The following is a 14,382-nucleotide window of genomic DNA, read 5'->3' as shown; positions in this document are numbered from 1 at the left end:
ACTGATTTTGGCAGCGCCGCCCCTTTAAATCGTGTGCTCCCTGCCACACAAGCTCTCAACTATATTACAGTGCATTTACAAAGTTCACACAGCTAATATAACCCTCAAATGGATCTTTACAAGATGTTCGTCATGCATGCTGTATGCATGCTTTGAATTATGTGAGTAAAGTATTTATTTTGATGTTTACGTTTGATTCTGAATGAGTTTGAGGCTATATGCTCTGTGGCTAACGGCTAATGCTACACTGTTGGAGAGATTTATAAAGAATGAAGATGTGTTTATGCATTATACAGACTGCAAGTGTTTTAAAATGAAAATAGCGACGGCTCTCTTGTCTCCGTGAATACAGTAAGAAACAATGGTAACTTTAACCACATTTAACAGTACATTAGCAACATGCTAATGAAACATTTAGAAAGACAATTTACAAATATCACTAAAAATATCATGCTTTCATGGATCATGTCAGTTATTATTGCTCCATCTGCCATTTTTCGCTATTGTTCTTGCTTGCTTACCTTGTCTGTGCACAGATCCAGACGTTAATAATGTCTTTCCTTGTCTAATGCCTTGAACATGGGCTGGCATTATGCAAATATTGGGGTCATACATATTAATGATCCGACTGTTACGTAACCGAGTGTTTTCCGGAAGTCTTTTAAACAAATGAGATTTATATAAGAAGGAGGAAGCAATGGGGTTTGAAACTCAGTATATGTCTTTTCCATGTACTGAACTCTTGTTATTTAACTATGCCAATATAAATTAAATTTTTGATTCTAGGACACCTTTAAAAAAAAATCTTGTGCACCAAATCAGCATGTTAAAATTATATTTTAAGGATCATGTGATACTTAAGACTGGAGTAATGACAGCTAAAATCCCATCGTAAGAATAAATTAAATTTTTAGAATATGTTTAAATAGAAAGCAATTCTTTTAAATTGTAATAGTATTTCACAATCTTACTGTTTTTACTATGTTTATTTGATCAAATGAATTCAGCATTAGTGAGCATAAGATACATAGACAGTGAAATAAATTATTTATATTACTTTCTGCTGAGAATCCCAAACTCTAAGTTAGATTAAATAAGCAGGAACAATCAGTCATCCAGCTGCTTCCTCTCTGCAGGACATATTTAAGGAAAAAGTGACCCAGCAGGGTATGAAAACTGTCTGATCCATATCAAGACTTACATTTATGCCTTTGGGTAGAAGATATAGATTTCTACAGTGGAAAAAAAAATTTGTGTGTGTGTGTGTGTATATAACAGCAACCTTGCTGTACAAATCAAAGTTCTCTGTGGAGATCAATAAAGAAAGACCTAAAATAAAGTAGATATTTAAAATCACGGCGCCCCCTCTGTTACAGCTAGTCCATAGTGGCCACGTCATGCAAACTGTGAGAGGTCAGAGGTCATGATAGCTGCTGAGACTGGGATATTTACCTTAGGTCATTTCCTCTTCATGGTGCCATGAAAATCTGAGTGCTTGGATGATCTTATCAAACATCGTAAATGTCAAGTCTGGAATAATTACATAGTACAGCTGGTGTCTTTTGAGTCTTTGTTGTCTTCCATTTCTTCCTCCCTTTGCCTAAATGTGGGGTCATTTATCTTCCAGTGAAAAACTTTGTGTGCAAAACACATATGGAATTTGTTTGTGTTGGGCACATGTGCACATGCAAAAATACGAGGCAGGACACTAGCAAACCCATCTTTAATGCACTCATAAACATCCCCTAACAGATGCCGTAACCCCTGACATGTCCTTTGATTTGTTCTCTGGCCTACGCTTAAAGAGACAGCTTTTGACCACAATAAAAGGGTCAAAAACAAGTATGTGTTTTTTTGCTCTTTTAAAATGAGTTTGTACTATGTAGACATACTTCAATAATCATAATCCAAAGATTCCTCCTTGTCCATCTAAATACTTTCATAGAAACTGCACTGCAAAAACTTGGTTGTGAGTGTTCATTAACATTCCCATTCTTCTCAAGGGTAGTCGTCTGGCTTCTGCATGAATGTACACAATGTGGATGCTGCCATCTTTGCTTCACTTTTTTGAGTCAAGGGGTCCTTCACATTTCGAGGGTTCTCAGTGGAAGTCGTCATAGTTGAATAAACTTCTATAGCGGTGAGAGGGAGACGACATCAAATATAACTTTTGTATTTCCATTTGCTCCAATAGCAAAGGAAAAAGTATTCGATAGCCTTTCCATGACTTACCAAACAAGGAAAAATATCCAGAGATTGATTACAGCACTCCGAAAAGAGAATTTGCAGTCACTCCCTCAGCCGTTGTATTAAACACACTAGCAGCAGCTTTAATTTATTTTTTTGTAATTTACTGCCAAGGTAGCATTATAAATGTGTTTTGTTTTTTTTATTTGAAAATATGAAAAACTTTACTATAGATTTATAATATTGATAACTGGAAACACGTCATCACAGTCTGTGAAAAGGGTCCGTAGCAGTTTTTTAATAAGTTCCACAGGTTCGTTTGTGACAACTGACCCCATGTAGTGAGACAAATGTCCATGTATTAGATCATCACAAAAGGTTTCTTTGTTCCCAGGCAATGGTGAAAATGTTTAATAGGTTTTTGTGGTTAAAAAGGGTTAGTTCACCCCAAAATTAAAATTCAGTCATTAATTACTCATTATTAAGATATTTTTGATAAAATCCGATGGCTCGTAAGGCTTGCATTCAGAGCAAGATAACTTTGACTTTCAGATGCCTAGAAATGTACTAAAAATATATTTAAAAGTGCATGTGACTACAATGGTTCAACCTTAATGCTATGAAGCGAAGAGAATACTTTTTGTGCGCCAAAAAAAAATATAACAATAACAACTTTATTCAACAATATCTAGCACTCGTCACTGAACTAAACTCTGTTTCATAGTCAGTGGTTCGGAGCACTGCCAAAGTCATATGAACCATTGAAATTTCGAAACTCTTATGACGCAACGAAGCCTCGTTTACTGAAATCACTTGACTTTGGCAGTTTGAGATCGTTTGATGCACGCTCCGAACCAATGATTCAAAACAAAAGATTCATAAAGCTTCGAAGCTTCATGAAGAGGTGTTTAATTCAGTGGCAAGTGCTAGATATTGTTGAATAAAGTCGTTATTTTGTTTTTTTGTGCACAAAAAGTATTCTTGTTGCTTCATCACATTAAGGTTAAACCACTGTAGTCACATTCACTTTTTTAAATATGTTTTTAGTACCTTTCTGGGCGTTTGAAAGAGTAAGTTAACTTGCTCTCAATGCAGGCCTCACGAGCCATCAGATTTTATCAAACATATCTTAATTTGTGTTCAGAAGATGAACAACATAGGTGTGGAACAACAAAAGGGTAAGTAATTAATGACAGAATTTTCATTTTTGGGTGAACTAACCCTTTAAGGGTGGTGTACAGAAATTGACTTTGGGGGAAAAATAATCTACCCTACAAATATTAAATGGAGTAAAAAGTAAAAGTATGTAAAAACAAAAGATGACTTAAATAAAAAGGCCAGAGATTAGAAAATCACAAACTATGACGTAGGGCTATGACGTAACAATCAGTTTTCAGTTTTTTTTTTTGTTTGTTTTTTGGTATGTGGAATGAACCAGAGATGCGTCACATCAGCTGATACTTCCAGTGTAGACAACTCCATAATTATAATGCTACAATCAGCTGGGGTTGCCTGAACATTTGTGAATTGTACTAAGATGCCCAAACTACTCACTTAGTCTGGTGTTCAGTCATGTCCAACTCTAAATTAGCCAAACAGTACAGTACATGATCACATTACTTTCTGGTTTTTGGCTAATTTCGAGTTGGACTGCACTGGAAATGCTTGATTTGTCAGTCCATTTCCATTCTTGAAGGTCAGTGTGATACCAAGAGTTTGAGTTTCATAGTGAAACACCAGTTTTAGTAGTTGGGGGGAGGATATGTGGTAAAATTGTGTGTGTGATCCTCTGTTTTAGTAGATCAGAGTGGACAGTGGAAATTTAAATGTAAGAAGGCACCGGGTCATATGCCACATGCTTGAGAGAGAGTTAAACTCGCCAGTAATATGCCTTCGCAATTATTCTTTTTTTCCTCTCTCTCTACTCAGAAAAAAATGAAGTAGACAGAAAAATAAAATTGCAGGAGGTCTTAGAGGAATTTTCACCACACAACATCTTGAAGGCATTATAAGTGTGTCATATTGCTAATGATAGATCACACTGAAATAATAGTAAAAAAAAATAGAATCTGTTTAGAGAATATAGAAATTCCCCTTTGCCTCCATATCACTGTGCGTTTTACTGATTGGGTGGATCGTATCCTATAACCATCTCTGTGTGAGTGTATATGTGCATGTGTTGTGTGTTTGGGAGACTGAGGCTCTATAAAAGGACACTGGGAAGAGTGTTGCAATAGTGTCCATTACAAACAGAAGGACCTCTGTTACTTTTCCGGTCTCCACAGGATAATGATGACATGTTAGCCAGCATGTACTGTAGTAGGCCCCGTGGTTATGGCGGTTCTCCCCTGTCGCTTTGCCACATCTGGGGCTTAGCGTTTTCAGTGCACATGTACACAGGGGCTTTGAGAGTCAAGGTTGGTGTTGACATGTTTCTTTTGACATACTAGAATGGCGTAGTCCCATTGTTCAGCTCTGTTTCCCAACACTGGCAGGTTGCCAACTCGAATTGCCCAACATTTTGAATCAGAAAAAGACAGTGAAAATGGACTTCCAGGCATGTTAAATGCTGTCAGGGACCTCTGTTAACTATTCATCCACCCTCAATGAGTTGTTTCTTTTTGTGAATTACTGGACTGACTCATCATTTGCTGTGTTTCCCTCAAGTCATCTTGAGTCATCTGTTTACAGATTCAGCTTGTAAAAGAGTAAAAACATGAAACACTCTCATGTACATTATGATAGAAATGGCATCACAGTCATGCAGAATAAAGGCTTTTACTGACTGTACGTCCAGAATACACACATGAACAGATTGTTTTTAATAATAAACTGAAACAAATACTAATATACAGCAACAACCATTTGTTTTGGACGGCACTCCTTCTCCATGCTTAAAATGTACAAATAAACAATTCTTGATGATTTTATAACACTTAATCATTTACATTTCTTGTTACTTAAAATGTATTTTTTTTAAAAGAGCATGTCATTAGACTTGTTTCATGAAACTTGTTTGCCTCATAATAGTTAAAAGGATAGTTTGCCCAATAATGACAATTCTGCTAAATGTTGTGATGTTACTGTATTTCCATTAAGAGGTGCATCAATTTTTGGTCAAGATCTTGTATTGACAATTAAATAGGTGAGCAATCTGTACTCCAGCACATCCCAAAGACTTTCAATGAAATTAAAGGGGATTAAATTAAAGGGGACCTATTATGCAAAATTCACTTTTGCCTAGTGTTTGGACATAAATGTGTGTTGGGAGTGTGTGTACACAACCACCCTATAATGATAAAAATCCACCCACTCCTTTTTTTTTTTTTTTTAATCCCCATAAATCATAAGCAGTGTCTCAGAACAAGCCGTTTCCAGATCCCTGGCAGTGTGAGGTCACAAAAGCCACAGGCTCGGCCCACAGAATTGACTGACACTGACGTTTGAACATAGAACCGCCTTGAGCGAGTTCGCGGCGAGTCTGCCATTGCTGCACTGACAAGAATGTCTCCCAAGCGTTTTAGGTGTTCTGTAGTTGGATGGATTAATCCACACAGCTCTCTTAATTTACTCCCTAAATCTGAGCTGCTGAAAATGAGTTGGATTAACTTGGTTTTCCAGGAAAATGCTCCCTCAGTTCAGTCGAAATTCATTTATATCTGCGCAAATCATTTCACACCGGACTGCTTTCTGAACAAATATCAATACAAAGAGACAATACAAAACAGAGACTGTGCTAAAAATGTGCTACTCGACATACAAGTAAAAACTGTTCGTGATACAGTTTAAAGTCAAAGTCCCTTTAAAGTACACATGAAATCAAAATTGACCTTATTTATTTTGTTAGCACAAATTGCTAGTTTTGTGGTGAACAATTCATCCGTGAAAGTCAATCCACACAAAAAAATGGTTTGGCTTCTTAATATTTAATCAAAATCTGAAAATGCTCCTCCCCTCTGCAACGGTGCCCCTTCTCTGATGACATCAGTTTGACACTTAAACCACTCCCCTGCAACCGTTAGTCTGCTATGAGCGAGAGATGGAGAGGAGGAGCGCTAAAATGAAACTCTGCCCTCTATTCAATATTCCGTTTCACTTGGAAATACGTCACAGCACTGGCGAAAAGTCGTTTGCAACTTCTGGTTCACGCAGACTTTAAGACAAGTCATTTCACTCGGCGGCCATCTTTGAAATGCCTCTCAGGCATCCTGGGCATCCATGCAGCTCCTATCTCTTTGAATGGGGAAACATTAAAATTCTCCAAAGCTGTTTGCCAAGCTTTCGATTAAATTTCATATTTGAAATCACCAATGAATTCTGACAACAACTGTCTCATAATTTTTTTTTTCTTCCAAACGCTCGAATCATGACAAAAAAAACTGTATTTTTTTGACTGGATCAAACTAATGCGAAGACCATGCGCAGACCTAAATGCGCGTCTCTTGTGCCTCATTTCGGAGGCACGCGTCTGACTGTTTCTATAGAAACCAGTGCTTCTAACGGCCGCTGCAGTGACGCGATGACTTTACTAGTCGACGATTGGCTCTTATTTTGAAGGCGGGACTTATTCCGCCATATTGCGCGTTACACTTTCTCCCATTCAAAACAATACGAGTGACATGTCTTGTGTTATTCTATAGTCTTTGTTTAAAGTCTCCAGAATGATACTGGATACGGCAGTAATGAAGGTGAGGGCACTTTATTACAGTTCATGTGAGCTTATTTACAGGTATAAAGTTTATTAAGCACCACCCGAAAGGCATAAGGTCTTTATATATTTGTTTACTGTAAGTTGTAACGAGAGTTTCTGTGTACTTCGCTATGTTTGTTGGTGATAATATTTTAATGCACACTTGCAGTGTTTTATTAAGCTCTTACAGTGATTTTCTAGAGTGAAAACGGACACTTAATCTTTTGTGTGAAGTACAATAAACGTCATAAAACTAATCTGTATAGTTTTGGCCATCATTCGGACGGTAAAACAGGCCTGTACTAATATAGTAGATTAAAAACAAGAAGGCAATATAAGTTATAACCATAATTGAACTAAACTATATCTGTTCTATCTTCATGCAGCATATATTCACAGTTTCTGACATTATAGTGCATCCTGACTGAATCCTGACAGCGAGAACAAGGTCTTGAAGCTCCGCCCTCTTAGGCCGAGCGCAGCAGCTCTTTTGCATTTAAAGGGACCACACTGAAACGGCTCGTTTTTGCTCAACCACTAAAAGTGGCCAGTTTTTGGGTTTCCTGCTCAACACGATATGCCAACAATAAATGTTGAATATCTCTACAACCACAAGGACTATATACATAACCAGTGTATCAACTGAAAGCCAACACTCATGGGATGTCAGCAGTGTCAGAATGAACATTTATTGTACAGTATAAGAGACAACAGTACTAGAACATGAAAAAACAATCTCCGCCTAAAGAGAACCAGTTTTCAAAGTGAATATCAGCTTGGAAACATAACATAGTATCCCAAAACCTCTATCAATCACTACCCCTATCTATGGGAATGAGTCAAGCCAAGTTTAAAGCTTGCAGGGAGAGACAGTGCAATGCTGCACAAGTTATAATACTTTTATGTCAAGGCGGAAATGTAGAACTGTAGATGGTGGTCTATGGTGCTATTTGACTTCATTATTGTACCAGGTTGTGACACAAATTATATTTAATTGACATATCACTATAGTTATTAATTCCGTCCTAACATAAATGCTCTCTTACTTCTTTAGGGTTAGGGGTTAGTAACTTGTTAGTAGTAATAACTATGTAATAGTCGTATGGCAAAGGTATGTTTTTCTCCATCAGAGCAGTGGCACTCAGGTAGGCAGCCAACAGAAGGCACCAAGGGACCATGTCAGTGTGCTCAGTTTGAGTCCTGGTCAGGAACACAAAAGAAGAATTTACTGTTTTGATAATGAATACCTTCCCAAAACAAAACATGCATGCATGCATGCATCCAAGGGCATAATATAAATCTAACCTACAAAACAGCCAAATCATGCCATATAATCTGAAACAATATAGTTTTATATAATGTGGCAAAACTCAATAATAATGATGTGAGTACCTGAGTATTCTTGCACCAAGCTGCACAGGCACACCCACATGCCCCACTACAAAATATTCCACTTTTTCGTCATCGACACTGCCTGGTACTGCACTGACTTCCACTGTCCTTGCATCCACATATCGTCGTGTCCAAGCACCTGGCCTGTACAGGTTCTTAAGTTAAAAGCTGGGGGACAAGCATTCCATCCTTCATGTGCCAACCACATGTGCCCCTGGTTGGTGAGGGCAACTGTGGATGGGTCACTAATGACTGTTTCCAAACCTTTGTTTGATAGTGGGCCCTCATGAGGTGCAGATACAAGGCATCCTTAGTTGTTGGTAAAGTATCCACATTGGCTTTCACTTTCCGAAACAGGGCACAGCGAACATCATGGATTGAAGTGCTGGTCGTTTTTGGATCATGCAGTTTGCAGACAAACTGTTCTGCTGAGGATAGAATAGCTGGACTTGGTACTTCATCCTCACCAAAGTTGTGGAGAAAATGAGGGCACTGCTGGAACACTTTCCACGTGGTCCTTTTACCTATTCCAGTGAACTGACTGGTAGTATCACATCTAGTGATGGCATGAAATGCCAACAGACCATCCAGAATCTCACTTGACATTTTAATATCATGCACTTTAATGTAGCGTGGTTTCTTGGCAGTTCCTGCTTTCATCCAAATTTCTGGGCTCAGCAGGTGTGCAAACACAAGAAGCAACAACAGTACATCTGTGTCTCTGCACTGAATGATGAGCCTCTCATACCCTTTGGTTGTGGCTCCAACAGCATGTAGCAATATGCAGGTATCTGCTTCTTCATGTGCAGCCCGTAGGTGGGAAACACCAATCCCAGCTGCCGTTGCCACTTTTACAGCATAATCAAATCCCCCACTTATTACAATTTCAAGACCATACTGAATGACGTGCCTTTCAATTTTAATTGAAATTAATTGTGTCAGATTGGCCTTGTTTTCGTTAATTTCAATGAAACTATTCCAGTTAGCTGGCATCTTTACATCATTACTTACAATGGTGCGAATTTCTCACTGCGTGGTGCTGCGTTTTGCTCTTGTTCCACCCTTTATGGAGTTCTGTAGATACTGATTAAAGACTAGATCCACTCTAGTAATGTTCCCATGTAGATTGCCAAGCACCCTCCCTCTGTATGAAAATGTCAGCATAATCCCCAGAGGTTGATGCATTTTGAGGTTTTCCTAATTGCTCTTACTAAAGCCATCCCATCAATGATAGTGCATGTTCTAACAAGAGATGGACTTGGCATGTCTCTTTTGCACCAGCTTGTAGTATGGTGGCTAAGTCAGCTTTGCTAGTAGGTCTGAGCACTGACTCTGTTGTGGCAAGTGAAAGGGGGACTGCGCACAGTTCTTCTTGGAGAAGCCCATCTATCTTAACCTCTCTGCCACTGTCTGATACAATTATGCGACAGAAAATATCCCTGTCAGGCTTCACACACTTGGATTTGAATTGTCCAAGTTTGCTGTCTGTTCTGTAAAGATTTGAGAATGTTTTGAGTTTTCTCTTAGTGAGGCTGTTATGAAAGTTTGTGTTCATTGTGCTCATTCTTTTTTTCACCAGCTCAGTTACCATTTGTTTCCCAGACTCTGCAGCATGTGTTAGATCATTTAGTATATCTTCTGAAGCAACATCACCGGTTGTCAAAGACACCAACTCATACATATTCTCCAGTTGGAAGACATGGTATCTCTGGAATTGGTCAACAAGTTGAATGACATCATCATTATCCCTTCTGAGTCTTGATGGAAGGCAGTCTTTGTGGTTGTCTTCATCATCTTCTCCATCATGTGTCAGTCCAAACAGGGATCTAGTGTCCTGTGCTAAAGATGCACGTTCATTGTAGTTGATGGACCAACAGTTTCTAGCTGTCTCATTTCGAGTGATGCCTACCAATCCTCCAGCAACCTTTCTGGTTTTGTTAATATGTTCAAGGCAAGATCAAATGGCACCTTGCTGAAGCCGTGTTTGGCTTCTTTGGCTACAAAATCACCATCTAGGAAGCCCTGGTAGACCCGTGGTGCTGTCTGTGCCAGATGTTCCATGTCTGCTATAAATACAGCACCCCATCTTGTGTAGTGGGTGTGATCATATGCAACCAGGGCATCATGCTCATGAAGGCCGCCATGTAAAGCTTCCAGTCACCACATCTCAGTTCCCGTGTGAATGCCAAAAGAATAGACACAAGGTCCATGTATTGTCGCCAGAAGGTAAATGTTGGTTTGTCTTCATTAGCCTTGTCAAACTCAGCAAGGAGATCTTGAACTTCTCCAACTTTCAGAACAAGATCTTCATAGCATGCTGCAGCTGCCTCAATATCCCCACAACGTATGTGTGCGTCTACCAACTCAAAGCAACTGTTGTCTATTGTGCTATCATTGTCATCCATCCATTGCAAAAAAGGTTGGCCACAGTATTCTCCAAAGTGCTTTAAAGGCAAGTTTGTGTGCACGGGCTACACGATTCCATCCCTTTCCCTTCATGATGTTTTCAGCTGTGTTCTTTCCGAATACAAAACTTTCCTCAAGAATGTCCCCCTTAGTCCAGAATTGGCAAGAGAATAATAATATCCTCATCCTCTTTTTAATGGTGCCACTGAAGCATCTATGCTTTGCAGTAGAGCTGCTCATCAAAGGTTATGATTGTGTACTTTTGTGCTGACACAACAGTGCCCTTTGTGGTGTGATACTCTTGTGGTATTTATTGATTATTATTTTTTAATGATCATGCTTGCACATAAGTTGGATTATATTGCACATTTGCCCAAAATTATGGTAGGCAACATGGAAGAAAATGGAAGCACTTTGGGAAAAAAATCCGCTTTTACCACTTTTAAGAATATAGTGTTAAAATGGACAAAAAAACACATTTTCTAAGCTGACAACCTGGCTAGAACACATGTTGAGGGGTTAAATATTAATACTGGATAGGTTGTATGCTTGTACCAAAAAGTGTCTGACAAAGTTTTAATATCAGTTTTGGCCCCCTGACTATTGCTTCATGGTGTCATTTAAACAAGCAGTCACGGCATTGGTGGAGCCAGAAGTTGACATATTGGGCCGCTCAAACAAATAGAGCAATGTTTTGATCACGCCACGGAGAGACAGTGTTTACATTCTTGTGGGAAATCAACCTAAGAAATGGCTACTTAAAGTTGTCTCTACATATTAAACTGAGATAGGACAAAGTATTTTACCATCCAAACAATGACACATCAGCTTTAACTACCATTTACAATCAATTTGTCAAGTGTTCTGCTGATTGTGAGATTTTGAAAGATTTAAACTTTGAAAGTCTAAATGTGCAAATACGTCACCAGCACTTGGCCAGTCTACAGTTCAATATATATATTTATACTGATACAGATGTCTGTTCCTGGTGTTGACATCTCTGTTAATATCCTCCATCCAACCATGACAAACAACCATGGCTGATATTTTGCCTAAGACAAGTGTTCAACCAGACTGGTTTATTGTACAAAAATAACAAAAAGTCCTCAAAATGTATTAATATTACATTAGTTGGGGATAGGCCCAACAACAATATGCAGAATTTTTAGCAAGGCACAGTCTGAATGTCAAAATGTATTGACAACAGCGGAAATGTGATTTACCAACAGATCAAACAAACACTGTGCCAAATATTAGTACAATTTTTTTTTTTTTTGCTATCCTAAGGGGCTGCTCACACAGAATGTGTTTTTCCATACCACAGGCGCTACTTTTTCATTATTTATCAATGTAAACGTGCACTAGATTGACGTCTTTAACCATTGCTCTCGTCTCGCGCATGACATAGCATTCTAAAAACGTGGTGCTCAAATTAAAATGTTAAATAAAAAAAAAATTAAAGACCTGTGGTGTCCAAACTCAGTCCTGGAGGGCCACTGTCCTGCAGAGTTTAGTGTTTAATTGGGGCTGGAGCTAAATTCTGCAGGACAGTGGCCCTCCAGGACCGAGTTTGGACACCCCTGCTAGACCTTGTGCTTTTTTTCTTTTTTTCTACTGACCTACGTCTCACGTTTTTAACAACAAAATTGCCTACTGGCCCTTAGAATGTATTATTTACATGGCTAGTTACATTGTATTTTTTACATTTACCAAGTTTTTCTCAGCTGACCTTATCAGAACAGACCTACAACCTAATGTTGGGCCATGACCCACCAGCTCAGGACTGTTACCTTAGAGTGAATGATTTGGGCAAATCCTCTTCAGCTCAGATTTCTTTGAGCCAAGCTTTTAATAAGGAACATAAACCACAGCACAAATATCCCCTACTGGACTCCACATGTGAGAATATAAACTATTGAACATGCACACACATGGCCCTTGTTTAGGTCTATTTATTTAAGTCATCTGTAAAAAAAAAAAAAAAAAAAAAAAATACCATTTTAAAATTTGTACTATTTGAAAGGTTTTCATGGCACAAATAATCAAATGCACATTACATTTCTTGCTCAGTTCTTACACTGATTTAGTTAGCGTGAAATAAGCCATGGCAGAGCACTAGTAAGATGACTCGACTGTTCTTAGCCAGAAAGGCTCTCTGCGGGGGTTTTATAATGACCTGCATCAATCTACAGGAAAGCATGAAGACAAATTTAAACATTAGATATGTGATTGATGGTCTTTCATCTCCCTTTGTTCTAAACTCAGAGAAAGAAAAGCTCTAAAATGCCCAGATTGTGATAGTCACTCACAGGGTAGGTGAAAATGAAAGTCTGGTCTACCCCTTGTTTCAGAATACTCCTGGGTCTGAACAACTATTGTCATGTAGTTCTAATGGAAGCTTTAGTTGTCTGTTGAGAACTGACCAATCAGCTGAAATTTGAAACAGGTTCCTTGAAGCATGAAATTTCTTCTCTTAAATGTTTGAAACAAATTTAGTGTTGGTCTGTTGTCTGGGAAAGGCAGTTTTACAGTGTCACTCACCTTAATTTGCTGCGTTTATACCGCAGGAACTTTCCCCAGGAACTAGGGAAGTAGTACTCGTTGTGTTTCGACTGCAGGGACCAGGGTCTAAATGAAGTTCCGGGTAAAAATTTTCCCCTCAGAAAGTCCCTATTCATGAGGTAGTTCTTTTTCAAAGTTTGGGAACTTTTGGGGGTGGGACTTAGGCGCTAAACATGCTGATTGGTTGAGTTCACGCAAAATTTTGATTGGCTGACTCCTCACAGCATTTTATTTCAACCACCATTTTTAAAAGTCTGTTGCGGTGCATGCAGTAAGAGTTGTTTGCTATTTGAATCAACAGTGGAGTTTTAAAAATACAACCGATGGAATTATGAAGCGGTTCAGGCTTTATTAAGCTTATGTGTGGAGGACGAAATCCAGCGGGACCAGGAAAATTACTCGCAGTCCTACATCACTCAGTTTGCCTAAATTTCACGGTACTTAGACCACGATGGAAACGCAGACAGCAACAGGTCTGGGGGGAAAAGTTCCTGGGACAAATTGTTCCAGGTAATTTCGGTGGAAACGCAGCTTAAGTAATGCGCTGCCATGCTGAAGGAGATGGTGAAAACCCTTGCCATTCATCTGTCTGAGCCTCAGGTCTGAGAAGGCTGAAATGACAGATGACCTGACTTTATTCGCTTGAGAGAAAACTTTGTGTAATGCTGGAAGTAGACAGTCAGACCTTTTTAAAGAAATGGATTCCATTACTGCTTCAGCTGCATGTTTCAAAGTGAAGTACGCACTTTGCCTCATGCGATCAGTGAATGGAAGCAGTGAACTCCATCTCTGCATGTGCTCTGAGTTTAGTGTGCATTTGGGAACATAGCTGTCATAACTATGTTCTGTTAGATTCATTTTCATGGACCTTTTGTTTGTATTCATCAGTTCCCTCTTTCCTTTGTTCAAGGTTTCTGCCACTAATCAGTTTCCATGGACACTAATTAATCATCACAGCTGTTTGTTATTATGTTCTTGTCAACATGTGTATTTAGTTCCTCACCTCCACTCATTAATTTGTCTGATACTGTTTTTTCTATGCACGCTGTTCATTTGTGTTTATTCACTTAGATTATTTAACTATGTTTATATTGTAATTCCTGTGTCTACTGTAGCAAATTAGCTCAAAATAAATATGAATAATT

The 14,382-nt window shown here is 38.7% G+C and overlaps 1 protein-coding gene across 4 annotated transcripts in view; it reads left to right on the top strand.

Annotated features, from left to right (window-relative positions):
* veph1 (ventricular zone expressed PH domain-containing 1) overlaps positions 1-14,382 on the top strand; it is a 153,139-nt gene that overhangs the window by 109,163 nt on the left and 29,594 nt on the right. The window lies entirely within an intron of this gene.

The sequence above is a fragment of the Chanodichthys erythropterus genome, chromosome 7 (genome assembly GCF_024489055.1).
Source record: "Chanodichthys erythropterus isolate Z2021 chromosome 7, ASM2448905v1, whole genome shotgun sequence".
Classification (NCBI taxonomy): domain Eukaryota; kingdom Metazoa; phylum Chordata; class Actinopteri; order Cypriniformes; family Xenocyprididae; genus Chanodichthys; species Chanodichthys erythropterus.
This window is presented reverse-complemented; position numbering and strand designations above follow the sequence as displayed.